Genomic DNA, 21,424 nt, shown 5'->3' with positions numbered 1-21,424 from the left:
ACAAATCTTAACGACCAATCGGGTTACATTGCATGTTTTTCTATTAGATTTTAGTTTCTCCTGGGTTTTCTAACTGTGCATGCCTGCAATAAAGTACATATTTCAATGGTTCAATGGTCCTTTATTGTCACATGTACCATATAAGATACAGTGAAATTTGATTTACCATACAGATATACCAGAAAAAAGCAACAAGACACGCAACTACATAAAAGTTAACATAAACACCCACCACGGCAGCTCCCCCACATTCTTCACTGTGACGAAAGGCAATAAAGTCTTATCTTCTTTCCTCCTTATTCTCCCGCGGACGCGAGCAGCGATCGAAGCTCCCGCAGCTGGTGATTGAAGCTCCCACGTCGGGGCGATCAAATCTCCCACGATCGAAGCTCCTGCGGCTTGGAGCTCCCGAAGTCGACCCCCCCCCAAGGGACCGCGAGTTCCACAATGTTGTCTGTATGCTCCCGTGTTTGGAGCTCCCAAAGTCGATCCCTGACAAGGGGATCGCAAGTTCCAAGATGTTATGTCCGCAGGCTCCCGCAGTTGGAGCTTCCAAAGTCGACCCCCAGCAAGAGGCCGCCAGCTCCTCAATGGTAGACCGCAGCGTGAACGGAGATATGATGGAACAAAATCGCATCTCTGTCGAGAAAAGAGACTTAAAAAAGTTTCCCACCAACTCCCCCCACCCCCCACATAATACAAAGCTAAAGATACACTAAAACATACATTTAAAACATACTAAAGACAACAAAGAAAGGAAAGGACGAGGCAGACTGTTGGCGAGGCTGCCATTATACGGCGCCACCCGGTGGTCTCTCACCTGAGAATACTGCACCTTTGTTACTGAGAAGGATTCAGTTTATGGTGAAAATCAATGTCAATGTTGAATACAAAAATAGTTTATTTTAACAGCCCCCAATTGATATCACATTGATAGTCCACCATTTTGATCAGTATCCTCCCCAATTCACAATTTTGCATGCCAAAACCAGTTCCTGTGATGAATACTTTTATTTCAAGGTAATTTCAATGGTAGCAATGAATCTTATTCTTTCGTGTCCATCATTCAAATGTTACATCACTATCATCGTCCGTCCTGAAAAGGGCGCTAGCTTCCGGCGACAATCAGTGGGAGCCTCACTTGTACAGTAGACGATGGTGGTAGCAGAATTAGCTCAAGACACTTCCAGTTTCCAGCCCCGCGACGTGGACGCTTCTGCTATGGGGCCGTAGCAATGAATGAACTAGGTTTTTGTTTTCAAGGATATGAATAAAACCAGGTCTTGGGTAGTACTGTACCTTATTTTTATTTTGTAATGTGGGTGTTCAACAGTAGAGGGTAGCAATGAGCTACCAATAAATGTAAGAAATGTCCTCAATGACTTCCGTTTTCCAGGCCCCCACTTCCTCATCTTTACTATGGATGTCCAGTCACTCTACACCTCCATCCCCCACCAGGAGGGTCTTAAAGCCCTCCGTTTCTTCCTCGACTGCAGAACCAGCCAATTTCCATCTACCAATACTCTCCTCCGCCTAGCAGAGCTGGTCCTTACCCTCAACAACTTCTCCTTCGAATCCTCCCACTTCCTCCAAATCCAAGACGTAGCTATGGGCACTTGCATGGGCTCCAGCTATGCCTGCCTCTTTGTAGGGTACGTTGAACAATCCCTGTTCCAGGCGTCTACTGGCCCTATCCCCGAACTCTATCTCCGCTACATTGATGACTGCATTGGTGCTACCTCCTGCACCCATGCAGAACTCACTGACCATCAACTTCACCACTAATTTCCATCCTGCTCTCAAATTCACTTGGACCATCTCCGACATCTCCCTACCGTTTCTGGATCTCACCGTCTCCATCACAGGAGACAGACTATTGACCGACATCTACTACAAACCTACTGACTCCCATAGCTATCTTGACTACACTTCTTCCCACCCTGCTTCCTGTAAAGACTCTATCCCCTACTCCCAATTCCTCTGTCTACGCCGCATCTGCGCTCAGGATGAGGTGTTCCATACCAGGGCATTGGAGATGTCCTAATTCTTTGGGAAACAGGGGTTCCCCTCGTCCATTATAGATGCGGCTCTCACTAGGGTCTCCTCAATATCCCGCAGCTCCGCTCTTGCTCCCCCTCCCCCATTTGTAACAAGGACAGAATCCCCCTTGTCTTCACCTTCCACCTCATCAGCCGTTGCATACAACATATTATCCTCCAACATTTTCGCCACCTCCAACGGGATCCCACTACTGGCCACATCTTCCCATCTCCACCCCTTTCTGCTTTCCGCAGAGACCGTGCCCTCCGAAACTCCCTGGTCCACTCGTCCCTTCCCACCCAAACCACCCCCTCCCCAGGCACTTTCCCCTGCAATCGCAGGAGATGCAACACCTGTCCCTTCACCTCTCACATCGACTCCATCCAAGGACCCAAACAGTCTTTCCAGGTTAGGTAAAGGTTCACCTGCATCTCCTCCAACATCATCTATTGTTTTCGCTGTTCCAGATGTCAATTTCTCTACATTGGCGAGACCAAACACAGGCTCGGCAATCGTTTAGCTGAACACCTCCGCTCAGTCCGTATTAACCTACCTGATCTCCCGCTGGCTCAGCACCAACTCCCCCACCCATTCCCAATCTGACCTTGTCAGAGTGAGGCCCAATGCAAATTGGGTGTAAACTGCCTCATATTTCGCTTGGGCAGTTTACACCCCAATGGTATGAACATTGACTTCTCTAACTTCAGATAGTCCCTGCTTTCCCTCTTTATCCCCTCCCCTTCCCAGTTCTCCCACTAGTCTTCCTGTCTCCGACTACATTCTGTCTTTGTCCCGCCCCTGACATCAGTCTGAAGAAGGGTCGCGACCCGAAATGTCACCTATTCCTTCTCTCCCGAGATACTGCCTGACCTGCTGAATTACTCCAGCATTTTGTGTCTACCTTCGATTTAAACCAGCAACTGGAGTTTTTTTCCGACACAATGTAAGAAATCTGTCTGGAGCTTTGAAACAGCCCAAAGGGTGTGCTTGGCTGCACTCCAGGTTCAGGGGAGAGGATGAGCCAAATCTCTCTGTTTCTGTTCTCCCATTAGCTAGATTTAACCATGAACTGTGACACATGTTTATGACTTCTTCTTTGTTCCATACCACAGCAGAAAAATTACATAAGAGTTCAAAAAAAGTCTTTTTAGTTGATTTTGAAAAATAATATTTTTGCAATTGTTGGTGCTTTGGGGTTTCTTGAGGTTAAGAAAAACATTTCATAACTCACTTTTAGCACTGAATCAGTTTTTATGAGTTTGATGGATGAAGTTTGGCAAGGATGCCTATGATGAATCTCCTGCTCTTTCAAACACTACCATGGATGAGATCCTCTCAAGAGGATTTAATGCCTCATGTAAAAAAACAGTACCGTTCTGTCTAGATTGTGGTGCTTGAGTGTTTCTTAAACCCACACCTGATTCAGAGGTACCACGAAACCGTGACTGAGCACTAAAGAAGCTATCTGTATGTAGGAATTCATGTACTCAGCCATTGACTATAAATCCTCTGGGAGTTGTTGGTGCTTGTTTTAAAGGATAAATGTGTACATCTGTCTGCTTCATGCAGTCACTGAGGTGGGTCCGTGATAAGAACCATGTTGTTCATATTATTAATAGTGTAGCCTTGAACCAAAGGAGCTTTCACCCACTCGCTGACTGGATCTTTTCCCTAAAGGCGCTGACTCTTTCTTGAAGGCAGCAATTTGTTGACTGATGACTTATTGAATTAACATGTAAGATTTGGTATGGATTTTGTCGGCAGAATTTATCACTAACCTTCTGTTTAGAAAGGGGAATGGGCTATTTATTCCCTCATACGTACTCTTTCACTCATTCTTTTCTGGGAAGAGTTGATGAGAATGTGGGGAGAACAAATCAATTCAGTTAATGTAGGCTTAATGTAAATGAATGATTGACAGTCGGCATGGACTTAGTGGGCTGAAGGACATATTTCTATTCTGTAAAGTTATATAATTTTATTTTTCTATGAAGATCATGACTGCCCCTTTTTCCACCCATTTATAATATCCTTAACCATGCTAAAATCTTGTAGCTCTCGGTCACAAATAGTCAGATATCCACAGTCCTTTGGATCAGGAATTGCAAAGAATTGCATTCAATGAGTAAAAGATTTTGCCTCAATTTCACTTTGAATTATTAGAGACCATTTGCCGCTACCCCCTCCATCCACCATGACACCAACATACCCTTAACTTTAATTCTCAAATAAAAGCAAAATGCTGGAAATACTCAGCAGCTCAGAAAGTGCCAGTGATGGAGAAACAAAGTCAATGTGTCATCAGAATTTAACTCTTAATTTTCCAGCTAGAGACGACATTGCTCTCCCTCTCCAAAATGTCTGTATTTGCCAGAGATCGCTAGTTCTGATTTTTCAAAACTACAACAGGTACTGATCAAGCTTACTCCACCATTTCCATCGGTTAATCTTCCCTTCAGAGAAGTCCTACTAATGATTCCAAACTGCACTGCATCAGATGCATTTACAGTAAATCCTCTCGTGGGTGCAGAAACGGAATTTACATCTGATGGTGTTATGAAGGAAATCCCTGTATTTTGTTCCAGCATCGACAAATCCAGACCTCTTCAGGCCTCTCTCTCCCACCCAGATCAAAAATCAACTAGGGTTCTCAAAGGATGGCACGAAAGACAGAGGTTTTATTCATGAGTTGCTGGCACGCCAGTATTGGGGAAAATAGAGCTTTTCTGTTGCAGTGTGCTCTGTGTAGACCAGATTAGGACATCATCTTGGCAAATTGATAACAAGAGCTGTAAAAGGGACTTCATTGCTGGAAAGGATGTAAGTGCTGGGCTGGGGATCAGGGAAAGTTGGCTAGTTTAAGAAAACAAGGATAACCATCCAGACCACAGTGTATAGAGCAGTTCGAGATACAACAATCAGAGATTGCCAAGAAGGAATAGAAAGTTTAATTAAATTATTTACAATTTTCGAAAAGAAGGTAAAAAACTACACACAAAGACATTGGGTTTGAACATTTCCTGCTTCCTACACTCCTGCTAGAAATATACAAAATTATGAGAGACATAGCTGGTGTAGACAGTCAGAACCTTTTTCCCCAGGGTAGAAATATCAAAGACCAGAGGACATAGCTTTCAGGTGAGAAGGGCAAATTTTTAAGGAGATGTGCGGTTCAAGTTTTTTTTATACAGAGTGTGTTGGTTGCCTGGAATGAGTTGCCAGGGGTGGCAGTGGAGGCAGAAATGATAGTGGCATTTAAGAGGCTTTTAGACGGGCACATGGACATGCAGTGAATGGAGGGATATGGATCAAATGCAGGCAGAGGAGATTTGTTTAACTTGACATAATGTTCAGCAAGGACATTGTGGGCCGAAGGGCCCGTTCCTATGCTGCACTGGTCCACGTTCCATGTACTTCCATTGCCAGCTATAATACAGTATCATCATTAAGCAAGTGTAGTATGCTTTCTGAATGTGTGGTCAAGCTCAATACATAAAGAATCCAGCACCTTCCACATTGTACATTGTGGGCCTTATTCTCCCCAAACTAAAGTCAATTTTTCCTCATAATAAATTAATACAATCCAGTGCAACAGCATCATAAATTAACCCTGAATGATATCCCAAGAATTTAATTTCTGTGATTCTTGCTGCACTAAACCACTCTTCATGTTTCTCATTAATATACAGCTTGATTGCCTGCAAATTATGAAATTAGCTAACATGGCATTAGGGTGGGCTACAGATATTCAACTTGTCTCATCCATTATCCCACCCCACCCCAATTGGAATTAGTGTAGGTAGACATCATGGTCGGCATAGGTAAGGTAGGCCAAAATAGTTGTTTCTGTGCTGTACGATTCTGTGAATATCAGCAGAATGGCCCTCTATGCAACAAAGTATATAACTAAAATGTGGTCTTGGTTATACTGTGCCTTTTCAACAAGGGACAGTGATTGTGAAGATGAGATCCAGTTTATGTTGATGCAGGCAAAAATGGGAGTTTTTGAAATTATGATGTCTTTGGATGGGCATCTGACAACAAGACAGTATCAGATGGTCAAATATTAATAGCGTCTGCAAATGAGCAGTCCTGATGGGCAGTAGTTTACCAGCAGTGATCACTAGGGAGATCTGTTCTGGAGTAGATTGATTATTCCATGATCCGCTCCTGAGAAACAAATGCTAACTAACCCAGTTTATTAGCTAATATTTTTTTTAATGGAAATCTGCAAACCATGATCCACGTCCATGTATACACGGATGAAGTCATTACGAATATTAGGAAGTGATATGCAATTAACAGTTGAAATGCAAATCGTATTCTCAATTTAAAAAAGCAAATTTGTGAACTTCCTATTTGTTCGGTGGATAAACAATGAGCTCCATGGCACATAGATTATGCCCAGGTTGAGACCCAGCCTTGCACAAGGGATGAGAAAATCTCAACAAGAGTATTGTCTCCAATACCAAAGGTGTTTTTTTGTTAAAAAAATTAGGGAGTAAATTTCTATTCCTAAATAACTATATATCGACCCCAGCTGTAAAGATATGTGCTTTTGGTCAGTCTGGTAGCATGTACTAATATTGATTAAACTATAAAAACGATGAAAAATCAGCCCTTCCAAAGGAGAGGAACTGGAAATCGAATCATGTAGATTCCATTTAAAATGTAGGTCAGATACGGGCATGAAGGAGACATTGTATTAAGTGATCCCAGCATGGAACCACTGCATGATTTCAGCAAGTTTTACAATTGCACTCTCTGTCCTTCTGCAACAACAGTCATTTCATGAATACAAGGCTGCCTTTCAACAGATCAGATTGGCTTGGACAAGTCCCATCGTGCCTCCAGACTTCCTCCCTTTTGTTACATTTATTCTTCATGTTGATGTTTCCATGGTGACATTATCTCAAAATATTTCCCTTGATACCAGAACATGCCTCAGGTAATAATGGGAAATCAAAGATGTTGTGGGAGGTCCAATCAATGGTCTAGAAAACAACAGAGTTACATGTACTGTTCTAAATGTTTCGAGGTAACACTGCAAGAAAACAACAATGTAAAATATCCATACCCAGAGTTCAGCCACTGCTTGCCTGTTATTCAATAGGCACATCAATACAGTACAGAGGCAAATAATTCTCATAGTTCCAAAAGTGATATTTTTCATTTGTCGTGTGTTGGATTATTTCAGCTGAGTGTCCCAGGATTGATGGGATAAGAGTGGGAACTCAGGGACAGAACAAGTTTCATTCATGCAGAATGAAAATTGGATGAGGTTCCTTAGGGATCTAACATGCAGAGAACCCAGGAAGAACTGGAAGTACGTAGTGAAAAGCAAAGCCAGGGCACCACCCTAATCTTTTGCCTCCAGTCCAAGAGCCAGGACTAACTGCTTTGAGATAGAGACACAAGACACTGCAGATGATGAAATCTTGAGTCCTGGAGGAACTCGGCAGGTTAGGAGGGAAATGGACAGACGACATTTTGAATCAGGACCCTTCTTCAGACTTCTCTAAGTGCTTCCAATCTACTTTTGCACTCACGTGACTGATTTATTTCCTTTTATCCATTTGAAAAAACCTGTTGAATGCTAACTGGTAACTTGAATTTGGAAGCACAACGTACAAAAAGGAGATCAATGGGCAATGTCATTTACTGTGTACCTCACTCCCTGCAGTAAGTAAATGGCATGTTAATGGTTATCAACAGTATAAAATGTTGGAAACACTCGAACGACACAGACAGCATCTACAGACCAAATGAAAAGGAATTAATTTTCTCATTGCTGATCAAGAAGCTGCAGCAATGATAATAATAATATCCTATTAATTTGAAATTTCTACTTTGTAATTAAGCCCTAGGGTTAATTTCAGAATAATAACTGGCTATGTAGTTATTTAAAATCCATTCATAAGGTGTGGGGATCACTGAAAAGGCCAGCATCTAATTCCCATTCCATATTGTCCTTGAGAAGAAGCACCTTCTTTGAACTGCTCCAGGCCGTGTGATGAAAGCAATGCCTCAGTGCTAGCAGATCACAAACTCCAGGATTTTGTCTCTATGATAAAGGAACAGCAATAAATCTCTTAGGTCAGGGCTTGTCATTCCAAGCATTTATTTAGGCATTGTATATAATGCCTAAATAATGTGCATTTGGTAAATCCTGCTAAAAAGTGTAGCTTGTATTGGCCCTAACTATGCTTGCCTCTTTGTAGGGTAAGTCGAACAATCCCTGTTCCAGGCATACACTGGCCGTATCCCCGAACTCTACCTCCGCTACGTTGACGACTGCATTGGTGCTATCTCTTGTACCCATGCAGAACTCACTGACCAATTTCACCACTAATATCCGTCCTGCTCTTAAATATACTTGGCCCATCTCCGACATCTCCCTACCGGTTTTGGATCTCACCATCTCCATCAGAGGAGACAGACTAGTGACCGACATCTACTACAAACCAACTGATTCCCAAGGCTATCTTGACTACACTTCTTCCCACCCTGTTTCCTGTAAAAACTCTATTCCCCACTCCCAATTCTTCCGTCTATGCCGCATCTGCGCCCAAGATGAGGTGTTCCATACTCGGCCATCGGAAATCTCCGCATTCTTTAGGAAACGGGGGTTCCCCTCTTCCATTATAGATGAGGCTCTCACTAGGGTCTCCTCAATATCCCGCAGCTCCGCTCTTGCTCCCCCTCCCCCTATTTGTAACAAGGATAGAGTCCCCCTTGTCCTCACCTTCCACCCCATCAGCCGCTGCATGCAACAAATTATCCTCTAACATTTCCGCTATCTCCATTGGGATCTCACCACTGGCCACATCTTCCCAACTCCACCCCTTTCTGCTTTCCGCAGAGACCATTCCCTCCAAAACTCCCTGATCCACTCGCCCCTTCCCACCCAAACCACCCCCTCCCCAGCTATATTCCCCTGCAACCACAGGAGATGCAACACCTGTCCCTTTACCTCCCCCCTCGACTCCATCCAAGGACCCAAACAGTCTTTCCAGGTGAGGCAGAGGTTCACCTGCACCTCCTCCAACCTCATCTATGGTATCTGCTGTTCCAGATGTCAACTTCTCTACATCGGCGAGACCAAGCGCAGGCTCGGCAATCATTTCGCTGAACACCTCCGCTCAGTCTGTCTCAACCAACCTGATCTCCCGGTGGCTCAGCACTTCAACTCCCCCTCCCATTCCCAATCTGACCTTTCTATCCTGGGCCTCCTTCATTGTCAGAGTGAGGCGCAGCGCAAATTGGAGGAACAGCACCTCATATTTACACCCCAGTGGGCGGCACGGTAGTGCAGCGGTAGAGTTGCTGCTTTACAGCGAATGCAGCGCCGGAGACTCAGGTTCGATCCTGACTACGGGCGCCGTCTGTAAGGAGTTTGTACGTTCTCCCCGTGACCTGCGTGGGTTTTCTCCGAGATCTTCGGTTTCCTCCCACACTCCAAAGACGTACAGGTATGTAGGTTAATTGACTGGGTATATGTAAAAATTGTCCCTAGTGTGTGTAGGATAGTGTTAGTGTGCGGGGATCACTGGGCGGTGCGGACTTGGTGGGCCAAAAAGGCCTGTTTCCGCGCTGTATCTGAAATATGAAATATGAAATAAAAAATATGGTATGAACATTGACTTTTCCCATTTCAGGTTGTCCTTGCTTCCCCTCTCTATCCCCTCCCCCTTCCCAGTTCTACTAATCTTCCTGTCTCCGAGTACATCCTATCTTTGTCCCGCCCCCTCCCCTGACATCAGTCTGAAGAAGGGTCTCGACCCGAAACGTCACCCATTCCTTCTCTCCTGAGATGCTGCCTGACTCCAGCATTTTATGTCTACCTTCGATTTAAACCAGCATCCGCAGTTTTTTTCCCTTCAAATTAGTTTAGTTTAGACGAGAGATAAAGCATGGAAACAGGCTCTTCAGTCCACCGTGTGCTCCGACCAAGGATCACCTGTGCATTAGTTCTGTCCCACACACTTGGGACAACATACAGAAGCCAATTAATCTATTAAGTGCATGTCTTTGGAATGTGGGAAGAAACCGAAGCAACCGGAGAAAATCCATGCGGTCATAGGGAGAACGTACAAACTCCCTACAGAAAGCACCTGTTGTTAGGATCGAACCCAGGTCTCTGGCACTGTAAGAAAGCAGCTCTTCCAGCTACACCACTGTTCTTTCAGCAAATGGCACCAAAACCCGCCAACTCCTATATATGGTCTCTGTGGGCTATTTCTATGCACTTTGTACTTAATCTGGGATTGTGTTTATGTCTAGTAATAATTTACTGAACTGTATTCAAAAAAGAATTTCACTGTACCAGTGCATGTGATAATAAAGAACCATTGAACCAGTTTGTTTTTGCTCCAGATTTCAGCATCTGCAGTCTTTTGTGTCTCCAAAATTACTGAGTTTGGAAGGCAACATACAAGTCGTATAATTATGAAGCTTTTAAATAGGCACATGGATATGCAGGGAGTGGAAGCAAGTGGAACATATGCAGGCAGATGAGAATAGTTTAGCTTGGCATCATGTTTGGCACAGACATTTAGGGCCTGTTCTATGTTCTAATTGATGTCAGTGTCACTGATCAAAGAAACAGTCAGATTAATCAGCCAGAGTTCCTGCCACTGTTTGTGATCTAGTGGCTGCAGTAAGTAGAAAGCAGTTTGCCAGTATCAAATGAGGACAACATTAGGCTGGAACAAATAAGAAATTTGAGCTGTTGGGAATGAACAAATCCTAGAAAAGTCATCCAGCAAAGCAATCCACCATTTTGACATTCAGTGGCTAGGTTTATATAAGTAAAGGCCAGTTGAGTTAGAAACTAAGGCAGCACAGTGGCGCAACTAGTGGAGCTGCTGCCTGAACGGGTTAACTCCTGACCTTGGGTGCTGTCTGTGCCAAGTTCTCCCTGTGACCATGGGGCTTCCTCCGGGTGCTCCGTTTTCCTCCCATATCCCAAAGACACGTGAGTTTGTCGGTTAACTGGCCTCTAAAAAATTGCCGCTAAGGTGTAGGAGTGCTTGCGAAAGTGGGCTGACATTGAACTCGTGTGAACGTGTGATCAGTGGTTGTTGTGGATTGATGGTCAGCGTGGGACCAGTGGGCCGAAAGGTCTATTTCCATGCTGCATCTCTAAAACTAAAGGTTTTGTGTGATCTCTGGAGAAAGAGTGGAAAAGCATAGTGGGAAAGCCTTTTATTAATATCGTCATCTTTTGTTGAATTATGGTGCTCAGTGAGTTCAACACAAACGTGTCCTCAGTGACTTAGAAATATTTTGTCGACTGCTTGGCATTCCAATGAACTTTCCCCGAGGCCTGTTCAGCACTAAACTCCCTACTTAGCAATGAGTGAACAGAAATCAGGTGATAGCACAAGCTGAAAGAAACCTTTCATCTCACTGCAAACTGAGATTGGCAAACACAGATCCGCATTCCTGTGAAATTTCCATTTATACATTATGCTTATACCCTGTGAAATATAATCCTAATTCTTTTTATGTAATTTACCAACAGCTACCGAATTCTCTGTCACACACTTATCCAAAACTAATACATACAGTATAAATGTACTGTTGTCTGCTAGTTTGTAATTAAACCCAAATCAGCCATTAAGGTTGTCAATGAAAAGATCTTAAAGGAGTAGTTGGTGTACAGCTGAATTATTGGAGTACAGCTGGCTGGGGTAAAAGCTGTCACTTTACCAATCATGGCTCAAATTTACCTGGAATACTGCACAATATTCTGGAGGAATATACTGACATTGGAGAGAACATGGCATGGATTTATCATAATGACACTAGACTCCAAGAATTAATTTGCAGAAATATTACATAAACTAGGGTATTTTCCCTGGAATTTATTTTAATTTCTGGAGAGAGGTTGGAGAATATTTCTGAGAAAAAAATAATTTCAATTAACAATAAAATATATATGTTTTTAGAGATATTAAGTGATATGGGGAACTCTACATAAAGGATGTAGAGTTAATTTTTGGTGGTTAATTTGCTGGAGGGGATTCTGAGAGACAGAAAAGGCAAGGAGCTATTAGCGAACTGTCACATGGGAGTGAAGCACTCTAAGAAAATGGATGCAGTCACAAGAAGAATGTGCAAACTTCACACAGTTCTAATCCAATTCCCATATTGTCTCTTTATCCTTACTTTTTTGATTTTCCCTATACAACATGATTCCCATTAAGTAATGAAATGATATGCTCTTATTCCATTTTATCCTACTCTTTACCTCTAATGTCTATGAAGAGATCTGCATTTGGTTGGCCCATCTTTTTCCTCATGTGAAAAGATATCTAAACTTCACCCATCTTCCTCATTTTGACCAAGAATACACTGTTCCACTGAACACAGCAAAAATTCCTCACCTTCTTTGTCTGTAATATGGTCCAAGTCAATATTGGGGTTATTGATTTGGGCAATATTATAGAGCAAAGAAGGGAAAGTCCCCATTACAACCATTCTGCAGCTCTTGCATGTTTATAGTTTCCCTAAAGCTTTCTCTACCGCACTCCCCATCTCACCCAAAGGGTGAAGTATTAACAAAAACTCAGGAATTGACATTAAAACAGAAAATGCTGGAAATATTCAACGGTCAGGGAACATCTGTGGAAAGTTCAGTTTCGTTTATTGTCATGTGTACCGAGGTACAATGGAAAACATTTGTTACGTGCTAACCAGTCAGCAGAAAGTCAATACAAAAATACGATTGATCCATTTACAGTGTATGGATACATGACTAGGGAATAACATTTAATGCAAGATAAAGCCAGTTCAAGGATAGTCCGAGGGCCACCAAAGAGGTAGATAGGAGTTCAGCACTGCTCTCTGGTTGTGGTAGGATGATTCAATTGCCTGATAACAGCTGGGAAGAAACTGTCCCTGAATCTGGTGGTGTGCGTTTTCCGATTTCTATATCTTTTGCCTGATGGGAGAGGGGAGAAGAGGGCGTGGCCAGGGTGCGACTCGTCCTTAATTATGCTTCTAGCCTTGCTGAGGCAGCCTGAGGTATAAATGGAGTCAATAGAAGGGAGATAGACACAAAAAGCTGGAGTAACTCAGTGGGACAGGCAGCATCTCGGGAGAGAAGGAATGGGTGACGTTTCGGGTTGCGAACCTTCTTGAAGGGAGGTTGGTTTGTGTGATAGTCTGGGCTGCGTGCTCAATTTGCTGTAATTTCTTGTGGTTTTGGATGGAGCTGCTCCCAAATCAAGCTGTGATGCATCCAGATAAAATGCTTTCTATGGTGTATCTGTAGAAGTTGGTGAGAGTTGTAGGGGACATGCCAAACCTACTAAGCCTTCCAAGGAAGTAGATATGTTGTTGTGCTTTCCTGGTCGTCGCTTCAACATGGGTGGTCCAGGAGAAGTTGTTGGTGATATTGACTCCTAAGTACTTGAAGTTTTCAACCAACTTTACTTCAGCACCGTGAATGCAAACTGGGGTATGTGTACCCCTTCGCTTTCTGAAGTCGATCACTATCTCCTTTGTCTTGCTGACATTGAGAGAAAGGTTGTTGTCTCGACAACAGAGCACGAGGTTCTCAATTTCCTTCCTGTACTCTGTCTCATCATTATTTGATATCCAGCCCACAATGGTGATGTCGGCTGCAAATTTGAAAATTGATTTAGATTTGTACATGGCTGCACAGTCGCAGGTGTACAAGGAGTAAAGAAAGAGGCTGAGAACGTATCCTTGCGGAGCCTTGTGTTGAGGATTGCTGTGGAGGATGATTTGTCCCCTTTCCTCACTGATTGAGGTCTGTTGGTCAAAAGTCATGGATCCAGTTGCAAAGATGAGTGCTGACACCAAGTCCTGCGAGTTTGGTGATCAAGAGAAATTAAGTTAACATTACATGTGGATGATCTCTTAAAGTCATTTAAAGTTAGCATGCAGGTACAGCAGGCAGTGAAGAAAGCTAATGGCATGGTGGCCTTTATGACAAGAGGAGCTGAGTATCGGAGCAAAGAGGTCCTTCTGCAGTTGTACAGGGCCTTGGTGAGACCGCACCTGGAGTATTGTGTGCAGTTTTGGTCTCCTAACCTGAGGAAAGACGTTCTTGCCTTAGAGGGAGTACAGAGAAGGTTCACCAGATTAATCCCTGGGATGGCGGGACTTGCATATGAGGAAAGACTGGATAGACTGGGCTTGTACTCGCTGGAATTTAGAAGACTGAGGGGGGATCTTATAGAAACATATAAAATTCTTAAGGGGTTGGAGAGGCTAGATGCGGGAAGATTGTTCCCGATGTTGGGGGAGTCCAGAACCAGGGGTCACAGCTTAAGGATAAGGAGGAAGTCTTTTAGGACCGAGATGAGAAAACATTTCTTCACACAGAGTGTGGTGAGTCTGTGGAATTCTCTGCCACAGAAGGTAGTTGAGGCCAGTTCATTGGCTATATTTAAGAGGGTTAGATGTGGCCCTTTTTGCTAAAGAGATCAGGGGGTATGGAGAGAAGGCAGGTACAGGCTACTGAGCTGGATGATCAGCCATGATCATATTGAATGGCGGTGCAGGCTCGAAGGGCCGAATGGCCTACTCCTGCACCTATTTTCTATGTTTCTATGTATACACTGGAATTTAGAAGGATGAGAGGGGATCTTATTGAAACATATAAGATTATTAAGGGATTGGACACGCGAGAGGCAGGAAACATGTTCCCAATGTTGGGGGAGTCCAGAACCACGGTTTAAGAATAAGGAGTAGGCCATTTAGAACGGAGATGAGGAAAAACTTTTCACTCAGAGAGTTGTAAATCTGTGGAATTCTCTGCCTCAGAAGGCAGTGGAGGCCAATTCTCTGGATGCTTTCAAGAGAGAGCTAGATAGATAGCGGAGTCAGGGGGTATGGGGAGAAGGCAGGAACTGATTGTGAATGATCAGCCATGATCACATTGAATAGCAGTGTTGGCTCGAAAGGCCGAATGGCCTACTCCTGCACCTATTGTCTATTGTCTATTATCTCGCAGCACAGCTTGAAATATAAAAAAGTTTAAAATTATAGAGAAAGGAGAAAAAGCAACAGGTAATTGGTTGGAGACCAAGAAAGACTGAAATACTCAAGCGATGTTGGTGTCAGCTGGGATAGAGTGCTGAAGACTCGTTAATCACAGACGATGTGCCCAGAGGAAATGTAAATAGAAGAAGATGAATGAAAATATAGAGAAGAAAATGCTGGAATCATAAGTTACAATCCAGAGAAGCAAAATTCTGCAGATGCTGAAAATCTGAAATTAAAATAGAACAGTAGAAAATGCTCAGTAGGCCAGGCTGTGAATAGAGTTGTGAATAGAGAAACAGAGTTAGCATTTTATGGTGAAAAGAATATAATCAACCAGTTCCGATACCAAAAAAGGGGTTCCAGCTGAGGAACTAAACTTGAATGTGAGACATTCGGGTTCAGTTTAGTTTAGAGATACAGTGCAGAAACAGGCCCGTCGGCTCACTGAGTCTGCGCTGACCCATGATCCCCTCACACCCTAACACAATCCTATACACACTAGGGACAATTTTACAATTTTACCAAGCCAATTAACCTACAAACCTGAATGTCTTTGGAGTGTGGAAGGAAATCGGAGCTCCTGGAAAAAACCCACGCAGGTCACGGAGAGAATATACAAATTCCATACAGACAGCATCCGGTGCATCTTAATTTCCTTACACTTGGTGGTTCTCAGCCAGATCTTGATTTTATCCATTTCTCTAGAATGGTACTTATGGCATCTAAGCTTCAAGATCAAATTGAAATGCATGAAATTATATAAAGCAGTGTGCATTTGCCAAAGGCAGTTCCTGTCTCAGGAATGCCGGAATATTTCAAAAGGGCCTATAATTGCACTAAAATTATCAGGGTTACACTTGTTCTGTTACCAAAGTGTGTGCTACATACCATTTGGCAGTCTTGATGGAATCAGATTAATAAAATTATGGATAGGGTAGACAGTCAGAACCTTTTTCTCAGGGTGAAAATATCGAAAGCTAGAGGGCATAGCTTTAAGGTGAGAGAGGCAAAGTTTAAAGGAGATGTCTAGGCAAGTTTTTTTTCCCCAGAGTGTGGTAGGTGTTTGGAATGCCCTGCCAGGGGTGGTAGTGGAGGATTTAAAAGGCATATGGCTATGGAGGGATTTGGATTGTGTGCGGGCAGATGAGATCATGTTCAGCGCAGATATTGCACGTTGAAGACAAGTTCCGGTGCTGTACTGTTCTATGTTCTAATTCTGCGGCCTGGATTGTGCTTGATTCTGATTGTCGCCAGGGTTGCCCCCATATTTTCCCTTCTGCTATATTTACCAACCATACTTTTGTGGTTCCAATGGAACTTGAAGCCTGGCAATGAGACATCCCTGAGGCTGAGCAGGTTGCTGTCACGGGCCTTCTTATCTTTTAAAATATTCGGACAGTCAAAGCCTTTTTAAAAAATGGTTAAATAGATTAAAATACTGTAAATAAAAAAGTAATATATTTATTCAAAATTAGCTAAAAATTCCAGAAGCAATCACAAAACAGTAACATTTAAACAGATTACCAAACCATTTACCCACATGTAACCTTTTTAATTAAGAAAAGTTTCTGCATTAAGAAACATTTAAACAAATACTAGGATAGGTTGGGACAAAATAGGTGGAACTAGTGTAGATGGGCATATTGGATGGCATGGGCAAGTTAGGCCGAATGGCCTGATTCCATGCTGTATGACTCTTTAATTATGACTATTTGGATGAATGGAATTGCCCTCAACCCACTGCTGCGTTCAAACATACTGGCGTTTGTCCTCCAGCTCATTTCTGACGTCCATTTTGTAGTGTGTACGAACACAGAAATCAGATGACCTGACCCACAAGGGGATCTTCATTGCTGGCCAGAGATGAGTAGATTCTGTCCTGTGACTCACAAGGAGAATTTGTCCTGGACCAGAGATGAGCACATTTTGGGCTGTGGTCTTTCTTGAGGGCCAGACTTCAGTTTTGTAGGATCATCCGCTGTGAGGAGAACAAGCTTTGAACATTGAATTTTCAACTGGTAACGTCTAGAGATTCTGTTGGATGGGGGTGAGAGGACAGATGTTGGGACAGCCCAGGGTATTTTTGTGGGTCTAGGTGGAGCACTTCTTCCTGCCCCACAATAATTCTTTCTTACCATCGTGCAAACTCTTTTTCAATCGAACAAGCTGCTAATGCTGTGGTTTTGCTGAGCTGAGTGCTGGTAGTTGAGACATATATCAGAGGATGCTCATTTATATTGCAAAAGGTCTAATATTTGATTTAGTTTGGTCCTGTGACTGCTCAGCATTCCACCTGGTGAAAGTAGACTCCCATTGATAGGAAGGCAACAGTCATCGTTTCCCCACCAAGTTTGTAACAATCATGTTTCTACCATGAAGTTGTTTCCAAATTTTCCCTTTATGTACTGAAGACATTACATAAATGGTGACATGGTAGTTTGAATGCAGAAGGAGAAGGCAAAGGGTAGTAGCGGAAGAGTGATATTTTGGCTAGAGATCAGTGGTGGGCCCTCTGATGTTTGGGATATATGTGATGGATTTGGACAATAATGTAGATAGGTGGATTAATAACATTGAATGGGGGTACATTAGAAAATCAATGCTGCATTTTAAGTCACCTCAGATTGTTTAATTAATTGGGAAATAGAGAGAATCCAGGGAATTACAGGATGGAAGGAAGGAAGGAAGGAAGGAATAGCAAATGGAAGGAAGATGGCTGATACAAATTTAAGGTAATTTGTTTTGTGATGAAGTGCTTGGAATTTAGAGATATGGTGGGTAGAACAATGTAGAAAAGAATGAAAAAGGACATTTCCTGAAAGTTCAAGTAAAATTGTTATTCTTTATAAGTAAGAGTACAGAAAATAATGACACATAGGAAAAGATAATTTTCTGCAAGGTATAGAAAATATATACTTTAGTTTGTCACAATGTTTCCAGAGATGAAAAACTTGTTGGGAAAAGAGACAAGGGACAATCAGCTTAGAAGAATTTTAATGGAGATTTTTCAAATCACAATAGTGGATGTTGAAAAATATTTTCCTCCCATGTAGAAAGTAGTGATAAGAGTTATTGATTTAAATTTCACATTAAAATAGTGAGGGTGACATAAGTGTTTAATCTGAGATTTGAACCATTTGAATTCTTTTATTGGAATAATTGAGGCAAGGACATTGCATCGTTTCTTAAAGGAAAAATTGATAAATATTTGAACTGGAGGAAAATACAGAACTGTGGAGTGAATGAGTAAGTGGGATTAGTTTTGGATTGCTCTTATAAACACTTGACAGAGACTGGTTTAGTGTATGATCTTACCAGTGCAGTATGAAATGTAAGGATTAATTTGAAATGGCACAAGTGGGCATAAGGACAATTGCATGAAAACATTGTTTATTTGTGATCAAAATACTGTTAATTTTAGAAACACGGTTTATATTTGCACCATGTGATATGTTTGTGGCAACTGAGGTATTGGGATAGGAGTCACAGTTGGTTTTGACTGCTGAACAGCTCACAGTTCATTATATGTATGTTTGGGCTTGCACTGTGTCAGATGGCTAATGGTTTGTTGTCAGGTTTGTGGAAGCTGGGGGGTGGCGGGAGGAAGTGGTATATCCTGAACATGTAATGCTGTGCTCAGCCTGCATATAATTAGCTGCGGGAGGTTCGTGTCAACATTAAACCACTTCCTGGCACTTGTGCACTAAACAGCAGGAGTATTTTTAAACGGTAGGAAACTGGCAGTTTACACTACATGTGGTGTTTTGATATTTAAAAAATCCTCCTACGCCTGATGTTTCCTTCCTGAATATGACTTTTTCACAAAATAAAATTATTCTTCTATCCCTTGGTTCCTCTGTCATTGCTTTCTGGAGAATCTTGCTGGTACCAGGCCCAAGTAAACTTTCTTTATATAAACCTCAGAGAGCAGTACCAGGATCTTCCACCATTGGAGAGGAAGAGCGGGTGAACATAGAACAGTACAGCACAGGAACAAGCTTTTTGGCCCTCAATGTCCTTACCGAACATAATGCCAAGATAAACTAATCTCATCTGCTTACCTATGATCCATACCCCATCGTTCCCTGCATATCCATGTGCCTAACTAATGGTATTTTAAATACCACTCTCATATCTTCTTCCACCACTATTCATATCAGCTTGTTCCAGGCACCCACAACCCTCTGTGTAAAAAAGTCTTGCCCTGCATATCTCACAGAGTCATAGAGTGATACAGTGTAGAAACAGGCTCTTCGGCCCAACTTACCCACACCGGCCAACAATGTCCCAGGTACACTATTTCTACTTGCCTGCTCTTGGTCCATATCCCTCCAAACCTGTCCTATCCATGTACCTGTCTAACTCTTTCTTAAACGATGGGATAGTCCCAGCCTCAACTGCCTCCTCTGGCAGCTTGTTCCATACATCCACTACCCATCTCCTTTAAACTTTGCCTCTCTCAACTTAAAACAGTGCCCTTTAGCCTTTGGCATTTCCACCATGGGAACAAGGTTCTGACTGTCTACACTATCTATGCCTCTCATAATTTGATATACTTCTATCAGGTCCCCCATCAACACCCAGGGTCCCAGAGAAAACAATCCAAGCTTGTCCAATCTCTCCTTGGATACTCCTTAATGCAGGCAACATTCCAGTAAACTCTTCTGCACCCTCTGCAAAGCCTCCACATTCTTCTGGCAATAGAAACACGTGATTTCTACATATTTAATATGGTTTTAAGTAGTTAATTTAAATCTTATTTTATAGAAATATGCAGATCGGGTTCTGCTCTCTATTGGAAAGTTAGTATATTGGTAGCCAATATTCATAAATGGTTACATTTACTGAATCTATTTTAGTGAGGAATGTCACTTATGTTGAACTGACGAAGCAAGCACAAAATAAAATCAAGCTTTCATTAATACAAACAATGTTGATGGCCTAAAATATAAAGACAACTTCCATAATTTTGCATTTTCTCTGAGCTTGTTCCATGACAACTTTTTTAAAAAACTCACATCCATTTTGGACATGAAAACTCTTGGCTATTGAATGTAGAAGCAAACAACAGTGCAATATAACATTTTTTAAATCTACCACAAGAAGAGGTAGGTCATAGAAGAAAGGAAAACAAAAACGTTGCTGGTATTTTTGAAGTTTAAGAAGACTAAATACTAAATATTTTAAATGATTACCTTCTCCGGTTATTTACAAGCAACCATATTACAGCACTGAGAGAGAGATCTTGGGGTCCAAGTCCATAGCTCCCTGAGGGTGGCAAAACAAGTACATAAAGTGCTGAAGGTATGGTATGCTTGCCATGCATTAAGTATGAGAATCAGGAACTCAAGACTTTGGTTAGGCCGCATGTGGAGTATTGAGTGCAGTTCTGGTTGCCCCATAACAAGAAGAATATGAAGGCTTTGGACAGGGCAGAGAAGAGTTTTATTCGAATGCTGCCTCGATGAGGGATTAGCTACAAAGATATGTTGGATTGTTTTCTCTGGAGCGTCGATGGTTGAGGGGAGATCTAATAATAATATGAAGTATAAAAGGCATAAATAGGTTAGACAGTCAGAACCTATTTCCCAGGATCGAAATGTCAATGGTGAGAGGAGAAAAGATTTTAAATGGAGATGTGCAGGGCAAGTATTTCCCCCCAGAGGATGATGGGTACCTGGAACACACTGCCAAGGGTGGTGGTGGAGGCAGATAAGATGGTGGCATTTAGAAACTTTTAAACAGGCATGTGGATATGCAGGGAATGGAGGAATATGGATTATGTGCCGGCAGATTGGATCAATTTATCGTGGCATCATGATCGGCACAGACATTGTGGGTCGAAGGGCCTGTTCCTGTGCTGTATTGTTCCATATTCTTTGTTCATAACGAGCATTATACCTGCCCTTTAGTGTTAATAGGAGTGGGAAAAAAAATTACTTACCAGAGGGTGGCGATCATCCTTGCATGAGAAATGGGTGATTGTCAGTTGAAGTCCAGGGAGGTGTTTGTTGGGGAGAGGGAATTGATTGGATGCTTGGATGCACTACATTTGTTGCCCCGATGTTGAATCCATTTGGTACAGTTTTCGTTGTCAAGTTGATGTAGCCTCTTAATTAATGAGTGTTTAATTGAATCCGATTATGTAGTGGAGGTGCAATGATTTAATGGAACACTTGCCGCCAACATTTCATGCCGGTAATTGGACAAGCTTGACCACAGCGCATGTCATTGGAAGGGAGACATGCTATTGATAAACCAGTAATGAATTGAAAGTATGATTTTTCTCACCTTCTGTTTACCAATTTTTCCCCTGTATCAAAGTTACTAAGGAGTAGAGGAATAAATTTACAGAATACTG

The 21,424-nt window shown here is 42.4% G+C and overlaps 1 protein-coding gene across 1 annotated transcript in view; it reads left to right on the top strand.

Annotated features, from left to right (window-relative positions):
• The window catches only part of slc67a1 (solute carrier family 67 member 1), a 100,988-nt gene that overhangs the window by 27,892 nt on the left and 51,672 nt on the right, over positions 1 to 21,424 (top strand). The gene's annotated exons all lie outside the window — the stretch shown is intronic.

The sequence above is a fragment of the Rhinoraja longicauda genome, chromosome 18 (genome assembly GCF_053455715.1).
Source record: "Rhinoraja longicauda isolate Sanriku21f chromosome 18, sRhiLon1.1, whole genome shotgun sequence".
Classification (NCBI taxonomy): domain Eukaryota; kingdom Metazoa; phylum Chordata; class Chondrichthyes; order Rajiformes; family Arhynchobatidae; genus Rhinoraja; species Rhinoraja longicauda.
Note: the sequence above shows the minus strand (reverse complement) of the source record. Positions and strands in the feature narration are given on the sequence as shown.